Source organism: Cryptomeria japonica, chromosome 2 (assembly GCF_030272615.1).
Source record: "Cryptomeria japonica chromosome 2, Sugi_1.0, whole genome shotgun sequence".
NCBI lineage: Eukaryota > Viridiplantae > Streptophyta > Pinopsida > Cupressales > Cupressaceae > Cryptomeria > Cryptomeria japonica.
Genome location: NC_081406.1, coordinates 357,088,111 through 357,109,434, shown reverse-complemented (window position 1 = coordinate 357,109,434; position 21,324 = coordinate 357,088,111).

The window sequence follows — 21,324 nt, the reverse complement described above, 5'->3', positions numbered from 1 at the left end:
AATATCCATGTCGGGACCACAATGTGCCAGTTCAACAATAAACCAATTTACCCGAGTATCAAATCAACAATGTAGACCTCCAAAAAGATAAGTGTTGACATCAATGACAAAACCAATGCAACACATGATAGAGTCATCCATAATACCAACAATCTCCCCCTTTAGCATTGATGGCAACACTAGATGGAAAAATATCTAAGTGCCAAAAACAAAATGCCAAAAACCAACAATCTCCCAAAATAGAACAATCAAAGTTTTGTGCCAAAAACAGAAACAATACAACCAAAACCAAAAACACATCTCTCCCCAAGTACAATTTTTTTCCATAGATATCTCTCCCCCTTTGACATCAAATGCCAAATTAGTCAAGAATCAAAACATAACATATAGCTAACTACTCCCCCTAAGAAGTAGCTCTCCTTCATCAAAGCCGGAAAACAAATTTTTTGTTAGTCCCTATCGGTTTGATGCCAATCTTCATCGTTCAAGTCTCTGTCGATGGGGAAATTTCCCCAAGATGCTCTGTGAGATATTCAAATATTTCCTTAGGCAAAGGCTTTGTAAAGATATCTACAATTTTCTCTTTAGTATTCACATAAACCAATCTCACTTCATTTGCTTCAACATTCTCTTTCAAAAAATTGTACTTAATAGAAGCATGTTTTATTTTAGAGTGAAATACTAGATTATTTGATATATCAATTGCTGTTGAATTATCACAATGAATAATTAATGGTGCTTTTCATTTTACCTTGATATCCTTCAACATTTTCTTGATCCATAATACCTAAGTGCAATTAGTTGTTGCTGCAACATAGTCTGCTTCTGCTATAGATAATGATGTACAAGTCTGCTTCTTGTTGATCCATGAAATTAATCTTCTACCAAGAAAGAATGCACCACCAATGGTACTCTTTCTATCATCTATATCTCATGCCCAATTAGCATCTATATATGCACATAACTCAAAATTTTCATCCTTAGGATACCATAAACCAAGATTTGTTGTGCCTTGTAGGTGCCAAAAAATCCTTTTTACTGCACTTTCATGATTTTCTTTAGGATTGCTTTGAAATCTTGATACAATACATACTGCATTGATTATATCAGGTCTGGTTTGTGTCAAATACAGTAATCCTCCAATCATGATTTGTATCTTGTTGGATTTATAGGAGCTAAATCATCCTTTAATGTCAATTTATCTGTTGTAGTCATAGGAGTGCTTACCAGTTTGGAGTTTTCCATTCCAAATTTCTTCAAAAGTTCCTTCGAGTATTTTGTTTGACATATGAATATACCTTTATTTGTTTGAGAAATTTGCAAACCTAGAATTTTTTTATCTCTCCAATCATAGACATTTCAGAATCTTCCTGCATCTTGTTAGCAAAGTCTTTACATAACTCATCTTCACCTCCAAAAATGATATCATCCACAAATACTTCAATAAATAAAATGTCATCATTTGTGATTTTGTAATAAAAATTGTTGTTAGCATTACCTTTAGTATAACCAAGCTTTAAAAGATATTTATCCAGTCTAGCATACCAAGCTCTGGGAACTTGCTTCAATCCATATAAAGCTTTCCTTAACCTGCAAATCATATCCTTATGATCTGTTAATGAAAATCCATCAAGTTGTTCAATGTAAACTTCTTCTTCAAGATCTCCATTCAAAAATGCACATTTTACATCCATCTGATAAAATTTATGGTTCTTATGAGCTGCAAATACAAGAAATAGTCTTACTGCTTCAATTCTAGCTACCGGTGCAAAAGTTTCATTATAATCAATTCCTTCTTTCTGAGAATAACCTTTACGAACTAATCTTTCTTTGTTTCTGATTATTTCACCATCCTCATTAAGTTTATTTCTAAATACCCATTTAGTTCCAATTACATTTTTGTCTTTAGGCCAGGAAACTAATGTCCAAGTATTATTATTTTCAATCTATTCTAATTCATCTTCCATTGCTTTTATCCAATGTTTAGCTTCAACAATTGATGCTGGTTCAACTTGAGAAATTAAACATACCTCTTCATTTGTTAGTCTTCCTCTAGTCATAACACCTTGATTTTTATATCTAATTATTTGATTTTCTGAATGATTCAATCTTACATACCTGGGTTTATTCTGATTTCCACTTACAGGCTGTTGTTCTTCAATCACAGGTGAGTTCTCTGATGATGCCGATGTGGCTAGTTCTTCATTCTGTGTTGATTCATTTATAATCATTTATACTACCATTTCAAAACCTACAGATCTTGAATCTCCTCTAAAATGTTCATCTATTTTCACATTAGTACTTTCAATGATTTTCTACAATCTTATTATTATAACATTTATATGCCTTGCTTCTAGTTGAATAACCAAGAAATATTCCTTTATCACTTTTAGGATCAAATTTTCCAATAGACTCATCTCTCCTAATATAGCATTTTCTTCCAAATATTATGAAGTATTTAAGAGTAGGAGTATGACCAAACCATAGTTCATAAGGGGTCTTATCGGTTTCACCTTTGATGTGAACTCTGTTGAAAGTATAAACCGTTGTATTCTTTTCTTCTCTCTAGTACACATGAGGTAGATTTGCTTACATCATCATGGTTCTTGCTACATCTAGTATAGTTATGTTCTTCCTTTCCACAACTCCATTCTACTGGGGTGTCCGGGGTGCTGATAGTTATCTTTTAATTCCATTTACTTCACAAAATGCATTGAATTCCCTAGATGTAAATTCTCCTCCTTGATCAGATCTCAAGCATTTAATTTTCTTGCCGATTTCATTCTCTACCATTGCCTTGTATATCTTGAATCTTCCAAAAGCTTCTGATTTCTCCCTGAGAAAATTAACCCAACACATTCTATAATAATCATCAATTATTAGAATAAAGTATCTATCACCTTGAAGACTCCATGTTCTTGCTAGACCACATAAATCAGTATGAATTAAATCAAGAATATTATTGGATTTCTCATAAATGCTCTTAAATGTTGTTCTAACTTGCTTTCCCATTTGACATCCCTTACATACTGGATTATGAGGTTTCACAATCTTAGGTAAATCCCTTACTGCCTTAGTTGAACTGATCTTTACAAAGTAATCAAAATTCACATGACAAAGTCTTTTATGCCATAACCAACTTTCATCAATGTGAGGAATCAAAAATGTCTTATCACTGGTATTCAAATGAAATATATTACCTTTAGTCTGATTACCAGTTGCAATCTCCAATCTAGTTTTGTTCATGATTTTGCATTTTCCATTCTTGAATTGTAATTGAAATCCCTTTTCCACTAATTGACCAACACTCAAAAGATTATGCTTTAAAACTTCAACATAATAAACATTATCAGTATTGTGCTTACCATCCAGAGATATAGTGTCTCTTCCTTTGAATAAAAAATCTTTGTCATCTCCAAATCTTATTAGACCTCCATGAATTTCCTGTAATGATAAGAATTTGCTTTTATCACCAGTCATATGATGCGAGCATCCACTAACAATGATCCATTCATCATTTTCTTCAATTTTTGTTGCTAATGCTTGCTCTACCGCTTTGATAATAGGTGTTAGTTGATCTTCTTTTATTGCAACAAATGCCCATCCACTATCTGTTGGATCTTCATGAGAGTCATCTGTAACACCTCCATCTGCATAGTAACATGACTTATATTTATTTTTCTTAAATCTGTATCTCTGATATTCAGGGTTAGGTTTATATGTTCTTTTTGCTTCCTCTCTTAGTCTTGCATGTCTATCAGAACACCTAGATGCCATATGACCAACTTTTTTGCAATTAAAACATTTGAAAGGTGCTTTACCTTCATACTTACTTCCTGCTGGACCTTTAGGCATCTTCCTTGCAAATAGTGCTTCAAGTTCTTCAAGTTCTTCATTTTCTCTTCTGATATCTTCAAGTTCTTTTGCATAAAGTTCTTTCCAATCAGATTTGTCAGATGATGATGATTATGTTGATGATGATGCTTTGAAAGCTATATCAGTTTCGACTGTAACAATAGGACCAAATTCTTCAAGCTCAAATGCTGAAATTTTTCCAACCAAAGTATCTCTAGAAACTGATGTATTAGGCATTGTTCTCAACTCATTAATAGTAGTCACTTTCATTTTGTAAGCCGGTGGCAAAGCTCTTAAAACTTTGGAAACAATTTCATCTTCACTTAAAGATCCTCCACAATATTGTATTCCTAAAATAATTTCATTAACTCTTTCCATAAATGCAAAAATTATTTCATCTTCTTCCATTTTTAAATTTTCATACCTGACACGGTAACATTCTAATTTTGCAATCTTGACAGTGGTATCTCCTTCATTCAATGTTTTTAGTTTATCCCAAATAGATTTTGTAGTAGATCTGTCTGATAATCCCATGATTTCCTGATCTAATAATGCTCTTAGAAGTGCTTTTCTTGCTTTGCAATTATTCTCCAAGTCTTTAGCCAATGTCGGTGGATGAGGGTTATTCGAAGTAGGACCAACATAGCCATTCTTTGTAGCATCCCATATATCTCTTCCAATGTAGTTCAGATGTGTTTCCATTCTGATCTTCCATATACCATAGTTAGTTCCATCAAGTTTAGGACCGTCCTTTCTGAAAATATTTGATGTCATAAGATCTCCTCAAGTTGTTAGGCTTCTACAAAAAGAGAACTAGGCTCTGATACCAATTGTTAGGAACCAGGAAGGACAACTGAGAGAGGGGGGGGTGAATCAGTTGTTAATAAATTACAATTCAAAACCAATTAATCTAACTTAAAACTTAGTGCCGGTAAAACAAACTTAATGTCGGTAAAACATATTAACAATTATAGTAGTACCGGTATAACTTAATGCATGAAGCAAAAAGAAAAACAACATCCACAACATATGACACACAAATTTTGACGTAGAAACCCTATAAGGGGAAAAACCACGGTGGGAAACCTTACCCACAATCAAATGATACTACTACAGATAGTAAGTGAATACAATAATGGGGTCTGCACATGCAAAAATGCCAACCACCTAGAGCTCACTACTCAATCACGAAATAGGAGTCACACTGACTACAATTGGATGGTTAAATCCAATAACAATGTACTGCTTCAATATAACATCTGCAATGCTGGATTCAGTATTGGTTTAAGCTCTGACCATGAGTGCCAAACACCTTCATAACCTTTCCTTCAACATTTAGATAATATTTGTGTGATTCGCACAAGGATCTTCTCTTCACAATGATCTTCACTATTCTCACACACACACACTCACAATGATCTTCAAATAAAATCTTACAATTATTTATACAAAACCCTAAGACCTCATCATAAGGTCAGCTCACTAAAGATATTACAATTACAAAACAAGTCTTGATGCAATATAGTATGTTGGCTCAATACATTTACACATTATCCAATCAGTAAACTATTTCCAAAATGTATCGTGCTGATCTGAAACATGATATCTTGTACCAGTCCATAACCTAGACCTATTTGCCGATAAAGGCAAATATGTGAACCCAATTAATCCAATAAGAAAAACACCAAATGTAAACATCCAATCCGATTCTTCGACATAACCAAATGATCTCCAGATGATAACAAGTCATCATCAACTTCCTGAGCTATCGGTGAAACATATACCAGTGACTATGCATAAGCCAATATCCATGTCAGGACCACAATGTGCCAATTCAATAATAAACCAATATAACCAGAGTGTCAAATCAACAATGTAGAGCTCCAGAAAGATAAGTGTTGACATCAATGACAAAACCAATGCAACACATGATGAAGTCATCCATAATACCAATAGTTGCAAGTGTGATGGAAGAAAGATTTCAAAATGAAAAACAACAGTGTGAGGATACTTGAAAATATGGTTGTTGAAAGTGAACAATGAGAGCTCAATTTATAGACTTTTGAAATCACATTGAACGAACAAGATCGGCTCAATCCAATGGTTGAGATTTCAAGCAAGAATGAGTTAAAAGGGAAATTGCCATTAGAAGTGAAGAGAAAAAGGAGTTAAATGAAAAAAAAATTGGAAGTTTCTATTTGCACTCCAAATATTTCATTTAAACGTGAATGAGGTAGAATTAACAATTTAAAATTATTAATTCCAATCATAACTCAAATTAGCCAATTAATATATAAAAATATTAATTGTGACATGGACGAAGAGGGTGAATAGATAAATATAAATTTATTTATTCAAAAAGTGGCATGTTAACAAAAGAGTTAAATAATTATTTAATTAATCAACCTAGGGGAAATGATTTGAATAATTTAAAATACCAACCTGATTGTTGAATTAGGTCCTAATAGTGATGATTGATTGGCTAATAATTGATAAAAATTAATGACAATTGACTGAGGTTGACAACAAAATAGGATAGAGGTCGAAAAATACCCAAGATTGATAATGATTTTGATAAAAGACTAATAAGATTGATAAGATGAATTGACAATGACTTGATAAAGAATTGATCAGATCGATTGATAAAGTGCCATGAAAGGCTAATAGAGTGTCATAGAGGATAGATTGAAATTGATTGATAAAGAGGTTAATAATTAATGACTGATTAATTATCAACAAAGAGGGAATTAAGTCTAATTATCAAGATGAGACCAATTCAAATGATTTGAAAATGATAAAATGCCAATCATAATGATTTGGGACAAAATGCGAATGAACAAGACCGATTAGGGTTGGATTTGAAATGAACCAAAACTAGAAGAATGACACAATGTCAACATATGATGAAGAGAAAATGCGACATAGAAGACTTGTTAAAAATTAGGTTAGCGGCATAGGACCAATGACCAATTTGAGTGTCTACACTATTCTCTTTGAACCAGCTATTAAAAAGATCAATAAATTTCAATGGCAATAGAATTTGCTAGGAGAGATTTTGTAACAGGAATCTCCAGACACTTTGAGCCATCTTATAGTTCAATAGAAAATGGTCTAAAGATTCAATATCAATTTTACACATTACACATTGAAAAGGGCCACTAAACCCAATTTAATGAGCCTGTCACCAGTTAAAATTCTCTCTTTCATGACCAACCAAGGAAAGACACCAGCCTTTGGTAAATAATCAGAGTTCCAACAGAGTCTAGTTGGCCAATCCTCAGCTACCATTGCCTCCTCGATCACCTTATAGCCTATTTTGACTGAGTACATCCTTGTCCTTGAACCACACCATCTCACAACATCTTCCTTGAGTGAGAGAAAAGGTCTATACTCATTTAGAATGCCATCAAAAATAGTCAACTGGGGAGGGGTCAGAGAAGTGTCCTAGTATCCTTCCATCTCCATTCATCCACTCCATTTCTTCTTGAGATCTCCATATAGTCTCTAACTTTAGACTCCCAATGAGCCTCTGCAACTTGCTTGATTATCTTGACTCCATCTTGTAAGAAAAGTGTTGGCCTTCCATCCCATGAATCTTTCCAAAAGTCTGCTTTCTCCCCATTCCCCAATTGCCATGTAAGATGTTCTGTAATCACCTTCCTACAAGAAATTAAAAAACTCCATATAGTTGAGCCTCTAGGGGGCTCACAAATAATTAAAATCCATTCCCTCTTATAAGAGTCCAAGTATTTATACACTAGAATTTGAACCCTATTTTGTTCAAGCTTGAGATACATCTACGAGATAAGTTTCGCTCCCATTGCTTTGTTCAAAAGGATCCAATTTCTCAAAATATTTAACCTTATTAAGTATTTTGCATTCCAAAATAGTGTACTGGTAAATAAGAATTAATGCAGCAAACAAGAACAATAAATATAACATCGAAAACACACCATAACACAAGATGTTTAACGAGGAAACCTGATGTGGGAAAAACCTCAGTGGGATTTGTGACCCACAATATTCACTCATTGGCCAATGAATAAATATTACTTACAATGAGGGGCCTACACATGCAGGAAGGCCAACAACCTAGAGCTCACTGCTCAATCTACAAAATAGAAGTCTCACTGAATTACAAAATGGATTATGAAAATCCAATACAATGTACTCCTTCAAATCAGCATCATCTATGCCAGGTTCAGTACCGATTTAAGCTTATACTATAACCATAAACCTTATACAAAATCTATCCTATGCATTCGCATATATCTCATCTTCTATATCCTCTCTCATATCAAAATGATTTATAAGATCTCATACATATATGATTCTATTACAATATGCCATGTCAAATTTACAAAAAGATATTTACAATTAAATACAATAAAAAAAACTTTATTCCTGTCGGTTGGAGTGTCAGTATGCATTGTTGTCGCTGTCGGTGAAGTGTCTGCCAGTGTCGGAGCCTACCAGGTGGTTTACCAAATGAATGTCAGGTGGTTGCCTAAAGGTTGCCAGTAGGTTTCCATTAATGACAACACCATCATTTCTCACTAGAGTGTAGAATGCCAACAATCTCCCACTTTGGCATTGATGGTAACACTCAAGAGAAAAATCCAAAAATGAAGTCCAAAAATTTACCAAAAATATGTGCTCCCCCTGAGTAGTTGATCTTCTCTGAATAGGCATTTTTCTCTGTCCACTACTCCCCCTTTGGCATCAATGACAAAGGTTGTCAAAAAAACTATCAAACAAGTGCAAAAATTCACCTTAAGGTTTGTAACCGGTTGGTTACAATCTGAAATATATCAACCAAAACCAAATTTAAACTCTGCATGATTTTGTTGTTGTCATTCATGGCTTCCTCAGTTCATTGGATTGTGTCAGTGAGATGATGCATATTCTCCTCCGGTGATCTTTCTCCTTGAATTAATGCCTTAGAGATCTCATTTCTCAGAGAGATAAGGTTATCCAGTTTAGGACTAAGTTTATACTTCAGCTCTCTGGCATTTGCCTTGATCCTTTCTTTTTCCTTCTCAAATTTCTCCAATTTTTCCTCAAATACTACTATTTCTTGCTCAATAACTGATATAGGTTCATATGAACCAATGATATTATTAGCTATATCATCAATTTCTTTCTATACTCTGCTTATTTCCTTTTCAATGTCCTGGGTCAACAGATATGGCTTGCATGTTTCTCTATACAGTTCCTTATACTTCAAAATTGTTGTATTCAGTGTCGGTAAAAGTGTATTAATATGCTCAGTGCACTTCTTTATTGTCTCCTCAAAGAATTTTTATTTTTCTTTTTCCATTTTCTCTTTGAATGCATCTTCATTTACCTTATCCACTGTTATTACATTTCTAACAATAAATTTAGACAGTGTGTCTAACTATCCTAAAGAATCCTTTACATTATCTACATTGCATTTGGGTGCAATCATCTTAAGAATACGTATGGTATCATCAATTTCCTTGTAGGCCAATGCATTACAATCAGTTATCTTCTTAATTGAGTCCAGAAGTACCTATGTCACATTAGTAGGTCTGAATTTAGATGTCTGATTAATTATCTTTATTATTTCAGTGCTTCCAGTGTTAGTAACCAATTTGCTTGTATCAACCTCCGGTGGATTAGTCTGAGTTTGTGTTTCAACCTGTAGTGGTTTGGGTTTCTCAATGATTACCGGTTTTGCTATCTCAACATGTACCTGTGCCTCTACCAGTTTCTCTATTGGTTTCTCTGTGTTATCAGCTCTCGGTATCTCTGTGTTATCAACTTCCAATATCTCTGTCTCTGTTTATTTCTCCATGCCAACATCTAAACTACCAGTATTCATTCCATTGTCCAAAGGTTGCTCTGTGTGCTCTGTTTGCTTTGTTTGTACTTCAACAACTACATTTTCTGTCGGTTGCTCAGCAATACTGCCAACAATATCATCCTATACCTTTGTGTTGTCCTTGTCCACAATAATGTTCACTTCCTGAGTATCAACATTCATGGTGAATAGAATTTCAGATTCTGGGTTAGTGTCATCATGTGTTATGTCAACATTTTCAGTAGCTCGTGTATCACCAGTATGTACCGATGTAGTATCCAAGGGTGGTGGTAAGTTGTCATTTATTTTGATGTTTTGTATTCCACCAATTTTACCTTTCCCTTTTTCCTTGTCCTTTTGATATACTTTGAATATTTTCTTGGGTCGGTTCAATTCTTCCTATTTTTCCTTTTCTACGAAAAAGATATCCCATTTGTCAGTTGTTTCTTTTGCAATTTCATTTACTCTGCCAACCATTAAGCTCACTTTTTGATGACCACTAGCAAAAACTGATTTGTTAGCTTCACAAATTAATTCATCAATCTCCTCTTTCTAGTTAACTGGATGAACAACCATAAGTTTTTCAGTTTCTTGTCTAGCTCCATTACTGCAATCCTTTCTATGTCTAACCTTCTACATAGATCATTTGGTAAATCATCTACTACTTTAATTAGCACTTTCTTGTAGATATCTAGATGTTGAATAATGTTGTTCTCAACACTTTCCTTTTCAGAATCAATGAATGTGTTATACAACTTGCTCACATTATCCAAGTTACCATCATCAGTGATTTCATTCAGTAAGTTATCCAAAGGTGGTATAACCTATTGTTTCTTCTTGGGTGTCAACTTCTTTGTTGGTTGTCCTACCGCTTGTTGATTCTTTCTCAGAGTTCTTGTTTTCTTGGGTGGAGGAGAAGGTACCGGTGAAGGTTTTCTCTTCCTATCAACTCTTTTAAATTCAATAGGTGTTTCACTTTCAGATGATGTGCCAACCGGTGAGATATGTGCCTCCGGTTGTGATCCTTCCAGTTCACTTACCTTTATTCCAATAAGGTTCATGAAATTTTCTTTTATTTCCTTTACTTGTTTTGATGTATCTCTTATATACTTTTCTCTTCTCTTCCTTTGTTTCATTGTTTGTACACCGCTCTCAATTGCTTGTGCACTGCCAAAAACTTCTTTCGATGGTTCTCTAGGTGCTTCTAATAGGGATTTAGCATAAGTCTCAATAATATTTACATTAGTCTCTCTCTTGTTCTCATTTTGTCTTGGAAGGCTTTGAAATATTTAATTATATTATTTTCCCTAGCAATACCCATGCCGGTGAAGGCTTCTTGCAATTGTTTGCCTACCGGTATGTAATAACCAAAATCTTTGTGTCCAATACTAGGAATTTGTTTTGAAAAATACAACATAAGGCATACCAAAATATTACCAAAATGAAATGTTTCTTTCTTTTCTCCTTTTATCTTTTTCAAATTATCTACAAGTTCATCCTTCAACCATTCACGCACATCTATTTTTGCATCATTATTTACCATATCATAAGCACTTTTAATGCAAAGACTAGAAACTGAATTAAGTTGGTTTGCATGTGTGGTCTTATAGCCTAAAGTCATACTTATGAATCTCACATTGATATCCTTGATGTCATTTACTCTCAGAGATCTGCTATCAGATGTTGCTCCTGTTAAGGTCATGACTATGTTGTTGGGTACCTTCCTTGTGTTTGTCTAGTCTGCTTCCAGTAGAGGGTAATCCTGTCACTGCCCTAATTGATTGTCGGGTGAATTTGCAGACTCAGTCTAGCCAAAGAAATTCTCCATGTACGCTACTTACGACAATTCTCACTACCTCCTCTAGAAATTCAGGGATGTTCAAGATTTCTACAAAACCTAAGGTCTCAATAACCCTATGCTTGGGTTTGACATTTCCATTCTCATCACAAATTATTGTTTTAAACATCTTTAATGCTTCCACAAAACCTAATTCTTCAATATTGCAATGAATATAAATTCTAGAGTCTTCAGCATAAGCTACACCTTTAGGAATTTTTGAAAATGCGCCTATGGAATCATCTTGTTTAGCTATCTCATGAATAATTATGAAAACAGGCCTAGGGCATTTTACAATTTCCATAACAATAGGGTTTGCAATAAATTTGGGATCAGAAGAGGAAGCCATTTGAAAAGTACCTTAAGCTTCCTGATACTGTTTGAGTTCTTGAAATAAATTGCTTCACTTCTTCGCCTTGAATGCTTTCACTCGGATTTTTGCACTCTCTGCTAGTTTGAATGCTTAGTGAATCGAAAAAGAAGGAAAATCAATGATTTATAATGAAATTTCATTCAACAACCGCAATAAATGCTCATCAGTTAAGTGAAAACTTAACACATCTACCGGTAAAGAAGAAATCTATCTTCTCACCATCTACCAAGGGTAATCTGCATGTCATTCAACTTGTTGCAATACCCCCAAAGGGTTACTTCTTAGTTGGATGAAGAATTTCCTACCAGCGGAGTAATACTCGTTTCTACCGTTGAAGAAATGGTCTCATCAACATTCTGATTTGTCTTTCTAATCCATTGTCTTGAAAATTCTTGCTTTACCTCATTAACCTTTTCTTTGCCTTTCAAACTGGGTCCTTTATTGTTTGCTGGTGAAGTCTTACTTCTACAAAATTTTGCGATATGTCCATTTTTGTTACAAGCATAACAAGTCACATTATTCTTCTGAATAGCCTTTCCATATCCTATGTCGATTTGTGTTCTACATTGATTAGATAAGTGCCCAAATCTTCCACAAACATAACATCTCACATTCATTCTGCAGTTTTCTGAATTATGACCAACTTTGTTGCATTTGGAACATTGACCGGTGGGTGCATTAATGTTTTGATTGTTTCTAGATCTACATTGATTTTCTCTATGACCAAACTTGTTAAAGTTAAAGCATTTCCCATTAAATTTGTAAGCATTAGGTTGTCTTATTGGTTTACTGTGATCATGATTGTTTGCAGTACCGAAACTTTCACCAATGTCAAATCCAAGTCCATTAGTATCTCCATTAGGTTTCTGACTTTTCACCATATCATCAAGTTCTTCTGAAATTTTCTTGAATTTCTCTTTATGTTGATTTGCAGTAGCCAACTCATTTTCTAGAATTCCCATCTATCTCATAAGTTCAGTTTTATCATGCTGCATGTGAATCAGATCTGTCTTTAACATATCATTTTCATGACTGAGTCTTAGATTTTCATTACTAACATCATTTAGTCTCCTAGTCAAGTCATCTTCATTCTTCTTTCTATTTTCAATGTCTTTACAAAATATCATAGTCATATCTTGCATTTCATTCCTCATATTTATGTTTTCTTGTCTCATCTTGTTCACAAGCTCATTAAGAGTTTCCTTTTCATCATTGTCATTTTCCATCTTCTCATGAAGTTCTTCTCTTTTATTTCTAGCAATAGTAAGATTCTCCTAAAGTCCTTGAATGAATTCTTGTGCAGTCCTCAGATCATCTTCAAGTTTGATATTCTTCAACTTCTCTTTATCATAGTCTACAAGAGCTCCTTCCAATTGCTTTCTTAAGTTCTCAATCTATACCAATGTTAGAATCTTTCTCAAGTTGTTAGGCTTTTGAAAATAGAGGACCAGGCTCTGATACCAATTGTTAGGATTAATGATAGTCCCAAAGATACTGAGAGGGGGGGTGAATTAGTATCTAACTGGTTAACAAAATATTTAACCTTATTAAGTATTTTGCATTCCAAAACAATGTACTGGTAAAAAAGAATTAATGCAGCAAACAAGAACAATAAAGATAGCATCGAAAACACACCATAACACATAATTTTCAACGAGGAAACTTGATGTGGGAAAAACCTCAGTGGGATTTGTGACCCACAATATTCACTCACTAGCCAATGAATAAATATTACTTACAATGAGGGGCCTGCACATGCAGGAAGGCCAACTACCTAGAGCTCACTGCTCAATCTACAAAATTGAAGTCTCACTAAATTACAAAATGGATTATGAAAATCCAATACAATGTACTCCTTCAAATCAGCATCATCTATGCCAGGTTCAGTACCGATTTAAGCTCATACTATAACCATAAACCTTATACAAAATCTGCCCTATGCATTCGCATATATCTCATCTTCTATATCCTTTCTCATATCAAAATGATTTATAAGATCTCATATATATATGAGTCTATTACAATATGCCATGTCGTGTTTACAAAAAGATATTTACAATTAAATACAATAAATAAAAGTTTATTCCTGTCGGTTGGAGTGTCAGTATGCATTGTTGTCACTGCCGGTAAAGTGTTTGCCGGTGTCAGTGCCTACTAGGTGGTTTACCAAATGAATGTCAGGTGGTTGCCTAAAGGTTGCCAGTAGGTTTCCATTAATGACAACACCATCATTTCTCACTAGAGTGAAGAATGCAAACAATCTCCCCCTTTGGCATTGATGGCAACACTCATGAGAAAAATCCAAAAACTATTCCAAAAATGAAGTCCAAAAATTTACCAAAAATATGTGCTCCCCCTGAGCAGTTGATCTTCTCTGAATAGCCATTTTTCTCTGTCCACTACGCCCCCTTTGACATCAATGACAAAGGTTGTCAAAAAAATTCTCAAACAAGTGCAAAAATTCACCTTAAGGTTTGTAACTGATTGGTTACAATCTGAAATATATCAGCCAAAACCAAATTTAAACTCTGCATGATTTTTTTGTTGTCATTCATGGCTTCCTCAATTCATTTTATTGTGTCAGTGAGATGATGCATATTCTCCTCCGGTGATCTTTCTCCTTGAATTAATGCCTTAGAGATCTCATTTCTCAGAGAGATAAGGTTATCCAGTTTAGGACTAAGTTTATACTTCAACTCTCTGGCATTTGCCTTGATCCTTTCTTTTTCCTTCTCAAATTTCTCCAAGTTTTCCTCAAATACTGCTATTTCTTGCTCAATTACTGATATAGGTTCATATGAACCAATGATGTTATCAACTATATCATCAATTTCTTTCTGTACTCTGCTTATTTCCTTTTTAATGTCCTGGGTCAATAGATGTGGCTTGCATGTTTCTCTATACAGTTCCTTATACTTCAAAATTGTTGTATTCAATGTCAGTAAAAGTGTATTAATATGCTCAGTGCACTTCTTTATTGTCTCCTCAAAGAATTTTTCTTTTTCTTTTTCCATTTTCTCTTCGAACGCATCTTCATTTACCTTATCCACTGTTATTACATTTCTAACAATAAATTTAGACAATGTGTCTAACTATCCTAAAGAATCCTTTACATTATCTACATTGCATTTGGGTGCAATCATCTTAAGAATAGGTATGGTATCATCAATTTCCTTGTAGGCCAATGCATTACAATCAGTTATCTTCTTAATTGAGTCCACAAGTACCTATGTCACATTAGTAGGTCTGAATTTAGATGTCTGATTAACTATCTTTATTATTTCAGTGCTTCCAGTGTTAGTAACCAATTTGCTTGTATCAACCTCCGGTGGATCAATCTGAGTTTGTGTTTCAACCTGTAGTGGTTTGGGTTTCTCAGTGATTACCAGTTTTGCTATCTCAACATGTACCTGTGCCTCTACCAGTTCTCTATTGGTTTCTCTGTGTTATCAGTTGTCGGTATCTCTGTGTTATCAACTTCCAGTATCTTTGTCTCTGTTTATTTCTCCATGCCGGCATCTAAACTACCAGTATTCATTCCATTGTCCAAAGGTTTCTCTGTGTGCTCTGTTCGCTTTGTTTGTACTTCAACAACTACATTTTCTGTCGGTTGCTCAACAATACTACCAACAATATCATCCTATACCTTTGTGTTGTCATTGTCCACAATAACGTTCACTTCCTGAGTATCAACATTCATGGTGAATAGAATTTCTGATTCTGGGTTAGTGTCATCATGTGTTATGTCGACACTTTCAGTAGCTCGTGTATCACCAGTATGTACCAGTGTAGTATCCAAGGGTGGTGGTAAGTTGTCATTTATTTTGATGTTTTTTGTTCCACCAATTTTACCTTTCCCTTTTTCCTTGTCCTTTTGATATACTTTGAATATTTTCTTGGGTCGGTTCAATTCTTCCTATTTTTCCTTTTCTACGAAAAAGATATCCCATTTGTCAGTTGTTTCTTTTGCAATTTCATTTACTCTGCCAACCATTAAGCTCACTTTTCGATGACCACTAGCAAAAACTGATTTGTTAGCTTCACAAATTAATTCATCAATCTCCTCTTTCGAGTTAACTGGATGAACAACCATAAGTTTTTCAGTTTCTTGTCTAGCTCCATTACTACAATCCTTTCTACATCTAACCTTCTACATAGATCGTTTGGTAAATCATCTACTACTTTAATTAGCACTTTCTTGTAGATATCCAGATGTAGAATAATGTTGTTTTCAACACTTTCCTTTTCAGAATCAATGAATGTGTTATACAACTTGCTCACATTATCTAAGTTACCATCATGAGTGATTTCATTCAGTAAGTTATCCAAAGGTGGTATAACCTGTTGTTTCTTCTTGGGTGTCAACTTCTTTGTTGGTTGTCTTACCGCTTGTTGATTCTTTCTCGGAGTTCTTTTTTTCTTGGGTGGAGGAGAAGGTACCGGTGAAGGTTTTCTCTTCCTATCAGCTCTTTTAAATTCAATAGGTGTTTCACTTTCAGATGATGTGCGAACCGGTGAGATATGTGCCTCCGGTTGTAATCCTTCCAGTTCACTTACCTTTATTCCAATAAGGTTCATGAAATTTTCTTTTATTTCCTTTACTTGTTTTGATGTATCTCTTATATACTTTTCTCTTCTCTTCCTTTGTTTCATTGTTTGTACACCGCTCTCAATTGCTTGTGCACTGCCAAAAACTTCTTTCGATGGTTCTCTAGGTGCTTCTAATAGGGATTTAGCATAAGTCTCAATAATATTTACATTAGTCTCTCTCTTGTTCTCATTTTGGCTTGTAAGGCTTTGAAATATTTAATTATATTATTTTCCCTAGCAATACCCATGCCGGTGAAGGCTTCTTGCAATTGTTTGCCTACCGGTATGTAATATCCAAAATCTTTGTGTCCAATACTAGGAATTTGTTTTGAAAAATACAACATAAGGCATACCAAAATATTACCAAAATGAAATGTTTCGTTCTTGTCTCCTTTTATCTTTTTCAAATTATCTACAAGTTCATCCTTCAACCATTCACGCACATCTATTTTTGCATCATTATTTACCATATCATAAGCACTTTTAATGCAAAGACTAGAAACTGAATTAAGTTGGTTTGCATGTGTGGTCTTATAGCCTAAAGTCATACTTATGAATCTCACATTGATATCCTTGATGTCATTTACTCTCAGAGATCTGCTATCAGATGTTGCTCCTGTTAAGGTCATGACTATGTTGTTGGGTACCTTCCTTGTGTTTGTCTAGTCTGCTTCCAGTAGAGGGTAATCCTGTCACTGCCCTAATTGATTGTCGGGTGAATTTGCAGACTCAGTCTAGCCAAAGAAATTCTCCATGTACGCTACTTACGACAATTCTCACTACCTCCTCTAGAAATTCAGGGATGTTCAAGATTTCTACAAAACCTAAGGTCTCAATAATCCTGTGCTTGGGTTTGACATTTCCATTCTCATCACAAATTATTGTTTTAAACATCTTTAATGCTTCCACAAAACCTGATTCTTCAATATTGCAATGAATGTAAATTCTAGAGTCTTCAGCATAAGCTACACCTTTAGGAATTTTTGAAAATGCACCTATGGAATCATCTTGTTTAGCTATCTCATGAATAATTATGAAAACGGGCCTTGGGAATTTTACAATTTCCACAACAATAGGGTTTGCAATAAATTTGGGATCAGAAGAGGAAGCCATTTGAAAAGTACCTTATGCTTCCTGATACTATTTGAGTTCTTGAAATAAATTGCTTCACTTCTTCGCCTTGAATGCTTTCACTCAGATTTTTGCGCTCTTTGCTAGTTTGAATGCTTAGTGAATCGAAAAAGAAGGAAAATCAATGATTTATAATGAAATTTCATTCAATAACCGCAATAAATGCTCGTCAGTTAAGTGAAAACTTAACACATCTACCGGTAAAGAAGAAATCTATCTTCTCACCATCTACCGAGGGTAATCTGCATGTCGTTCAACTTGTTGCAATACCCCCAAAGGGTTACTTCTTAGTTGGATGAAGAATTTCCTACCAGTGGAGTAATACTCGTTTCTACCGGTGAAGAAATGGTCTCATCAACATTCTGATTTGTCTTTCTAATCCATTGTCTTGAAAATTCTTGCTTTACCTCATCAACCTTTTCTTTGCCTTTCAAACTGGGTCCTTTATTGTTTGCCGGTGAAGTCTTACTTCTACAAAATTTTGCGATATGTCCATTTTTGTTACAAGCATAACAAGTCACATTCTTCTTCTAAATAGCCTTTCCATATCCTATGCCGATTTGTGTTCTGCATTGATTAGATAAGTGCCCAAATATTCCACAAACATAACATCTCACATTCATTCTGTAGTTTTCTGAATTATGACCAACTTTGTTACATTTGGAACATTGACTGGTGGGTGCATTAATGTTCTGATTGTTTCTAGATCTACATTGATTTTCTCTATGACCAAACTTGTTAAAGTTAAAGCATTTCCCATTAAATTTGTAAGCATTAGGTTGTCTTACTGGTTTACTGTGATCATGATTGTTTGTAGTACCGAAACTTTCACCAATTTCAAATCCAAGTCCATTAGTATCTCCATTAGGTTTCTGACTTTTCACCATATCATCAAGTTCTTCTGAACTTTTCTTGAATTTCTCTTTATGTTGCTTTGCAGTAGCCAACTCATTTTATAGAATTCCCATCTATCTCATAAGTTTAGTTTTATCGTGTTGCATGTGAATCAGATCTGTCTTTAACATATCATTTTCATGACTGAGTCTTAGATTTTCATTACTAACATCATTTAGTCTCCTAGTCAAGTCATCTTCATTCTTCTTTCTATCTTCAATGTCCTTAAAAAATATCATAGTCATGTCTTGCATTTCATTCCTCATATTTATGTTTTCTTGTCTCATCTTGTTCACAAGCTCATTAAGAGTTTCATTTTCATCATTGTCATTTTCCATCTTCTCATGAAGTTCTTGTCTTTTATTTCTAGCAATAGTAAGATTCTCCTAAAGTCCTTGAATGAATTCCTATGCAGTCCTCAGATCATCTTCAAGTTTGATATTCTTCAACTTCTCTGAATCATAGTCTACAAGAGCTCCTTCCAATTGCTTTATAAAGTTCTCCATCTGTACCAATGTCAGAATCTTCCTCAAGTTGTTAGGCTTTTCAAAATAGAGGACCAGGCTCTAATACCAATTGTTAGGATTAATGATAGTCCCAAAGATACTGAGAGGGGGGGTGAATTAGTATCTAACCGGTTAACAAAATATTTAACCTTATTAAGTATTTTTCATTCCAAAATAGTGTACTGGTAAATAAGAATTAATGCAGCAAACAAGAACAATAAAGATAACATCGAAAACACACCATAACACAAGATGTCTAACGAGGAAACCTGATGTGGGAAAAACCTCAGTGGGATTTGTGACCCACAATATTCACTCACTGGCCAATGAATAAATATTACTTACAATGAGGGGCCTAGACATGCAGGAAGGCCAACTACCTAGAGCTCACTGCTCAATCTACAAAATAGAAGTCTCACTGACTTACAAAATGGATTATGAAAATCCAATACAATGTACTCCTTCAAATCAGCATCATCTATGCCAGGTTCAGTACCGATTTAAGCTCATACTATAACCATAAACCTTATACAAAATCTATCCTATGCATTTGCATATATCTCATCTTCTATATCCTCTCTCATATCAAAATGATTTATAAGATCTCATACATATATGAGTCTATTACAATATGCCATGTCGGCTTTAGATAAAGATATTTACAATTAAATACAATAAACAAAAGTTTATTCATGTTGGATGGAGTGCCAGTATGCATTGTTGCCGCTGCCGGTGAAGTGTTTGCCAGTGTCGGTGCCTGTCGAGTGGTTGCCTGAAGGTTGCGGAAACCTTGCTCCACCTACGTTTCCCCTTAGATTATTTAAATTATTTTTTTTAAATTGATTTTATTAGACTTTTAAATTTAATTGAATTAATATTAGTCTAAAAGAAATTAATTAATTATTTTGCCTTATTTTCCTCTTAGGATGCCTCGGACAACGCGACAAGTTTGTAAGCGCAGATGGTGTCCTAGACCTGTGCACATAGCATGCGAAGAGGTAGTGAGGGAGGCATCAATTCCAGAGGAGAACCTAGGAGCACCTCCCGAACAGCCAAATGAACCTAACCGAGACCTCTTTGTAGCAATACAGAATCTTATTGGCATAGTTCAGGAAAGGATCCCAGCAGAGAACCCTCAAGTTAGAAGTCATGACTCTAGGAGTCATAGATCTATTGATAGAGAATGAAGCAGGAGCCCAGCTCCTATTCCTATAGAGACTCGGGTGGAAATGAGCTAGAGTCTATGCATATGCCAGGACGACCTCTAGTGGTGGAACTAGTTTATTTTGAGAGAGCTCGTCGAGATCCAGGGGATCTTATCAGGGAGGTCATGCGCCTCCAGCCACCATCCTTCGGAGGTTCTACCGATGGGGTAGAGGCCGAGGCATGGCTTTTGAGTCTTGAGAGGTGCTTTGCATTGCGTTTTTATGAGAGCAACCTAAAAGCACATGTCGCAGTTCATCTACTGAGAGGGTCAGCCTCCACTTGGTGGAGACAGGAAGAGTACAAATGTGGATTAGTTCCTGATACTTTCACTTGGGAGATATTCACAGAGAGGTTCCGTGAGAGGTACCTATCAGAACACTTTAGGCAGCGTCGTATAGATGAATTTCAAGATCTCCAACAAAAAGGCTTGTCAGTAACCCAATATGAAAGCAAATTCTTTGAGCTGTTGCCTTATGTAGATTATCTAAAGGATGAGAAACTTCTTGTAAACCATTTCATCAGAGGGTTAAATGCTGGTATAGCCGGGCCTGTTAGGATGTCCGCTCCAGAGAGCCTTCGAGTTGCTGTGGAGAAGGCATTAATTGCCGAGGAAATTCAGGTCAGACCCCAGGACAATAGGGATTGGTTTTAGAACCAAAATCCCGCACCTCAGACTTATGGATTCCAGAAACCACATTGGAAAGGAAACAACTAAAATTCTCAGGGGTTCTCCAAACCCCCTCCTCGACAACAGACACCACAGAACCAAAGGCAGAAGCCTCCACAGTATCAGCAGGGCTCCAAGCCCAAATAGTGGCAGACTCGGGGATAGAGATGTGATCAAAGAGCATAGGTGCAGTACACACAGCCGGCGAGGACTCAGCAGTCATCCAAGGGTGGGTACAGCAGATCCAATAGGATAGGAGGTCAGGCTTTCTCTAGGCCTCAGGGCACCCAGTTTCAGGCACGGGGTGCTTGCTTTACGTGTGGAGCCATGGGGCATATGGTGAGGGATTGACCTTAGGGTTAGGTGGCAAGGAATCAGCAGATGGCCGCTTTAGAGCCGACAGTTGGTGATATGGGTAGGTCCCATAGAGTATTCGCAGTG